A 1,515-nucleotide genomic window follows, 5' to 3' on the forward strand; every position below is an offset into this window, starting at 1 on the left:
TATATATATATATATATATATATATATGTGTGTATATATATATATGTATATATATACATATATATATACTTATATGTAGATACATGCATTCATGCACACAAAATACGCGGATTAGCATGCATACGTATATATATAGAAATACAACCCGACACACACACACACACACATGGATAGGGCGGAAGGGGAGAGGGAGAGAGTTCATTGAATTGTTATTATTATTTCACTGTGTTGAATCTTGTAAAAGCACACTTGACGCGGTGGCAACATCTTGGTATTTTCATAGCATGCTTGTTTACCAAGTTATCGTTACTTAACAGGATGCACAAGGCGTCTTCAAGGCACAGCTCAGATACGCAGGAAAGTGTATTATATGGGTGTGCATTTTTTATTATTCACCATTCTATTTCATATATTATTTTTCTTTCTTTTAATCTCCATATTAGGTTCGCTAGTAATGTTGTGTGTCGCCAGTTTATCCTTCAGAATGAGGAGATATGGTTGTGATAACGGACCTCACATTGGTTTCTGGAGGCTCCTATGTATGCGTAATTTCGTTGTGGTGTTGTGATTGTGCATTTGTATATATGATTTTTTGCATGCATTAGTTCCTGAGCAGACATGCAGATTTCTTGCCACAGCTGCAATTATTTGTACTATTATTATTTTTGTAGCTTTTTGCTTTTGTTTTTTTAGATGATCCTGTTGATCAGAAGTGTCTAAAATGTCCTTGATGTTATAACCCGTTTTGTTGATTCCTTTTTGAGTTTTTGTTTGAATTCTATTATAACTGTTGGGGTCGTTACCCAGGTTTTGTGGTCTTATTGTGTTTATTTATGCTATTGTTCCTATGCCTTGTGTTGTTTTGATCAGTTTGTTCCTTGTTCCTTTTGATCTGTTTGCTCCTTGTCTGTGGTCGTTGTTTGCATGTATATTTTTTGTTGTTGTATTTGCGTATGCAGTAGTCCATGTTATTGTATGTGGTGTACGATACTTTCTCTGTGTGCTTGTTGAAGCCATGATGACATTTATGCGATTTAGGGAAGCACTTATCTAACGCTGAAAGGAATTGTTTACCTGTTTTCGATGACATTTGCAATCCGAAAATTGGGTTATACTACAGGACTTCGGAATTTTTGTATTTTTTGTTTGGTTCTTTTAGCTTATTTTCTGCATCATTTTTGCTATTAGTATTATTCTTTTTAGCTTTGTTCATTTTTTCTTATCTTTCCATTGTGTCGTAGGGTTTTGTGTTTTATTGCTATGTGTTCCTTGTTGTTTTTCATGTTGTATGTGTTTTCTACTTTAAGTGCGTGTTAATACTATTTAGGGCTTCGCCTAGTGTAAACTTGCTTTTTTCTTTATACCCGACATTATTTAGTGCTTCATTGTAGTAAGGTGCATGTCTCGGTGGCGTAATAGGCGTGATATTCTGGTGGCTAAGTTCCTAACTATTCCTTTGGTTATGGATGATGGATGATTGGACTTTACATTTATGCATCTAAGACACTCGTTCGG

The sequence above is a fragment of the Octopus bimaculoides genome, chromosome 6 (assembly GCF_001194135.2).
Source record: "Octopus bimaculoides isolate UCB-OBI-ISO-001 chromosome 6, ASM119413v2, whole genome shotgun sequence".
NCBI lineage: Eukaryota > Metazoa > Mollusca > Cephalopoda > Octopoda > Octopodidae > Octopus > Octopus bimaculoides.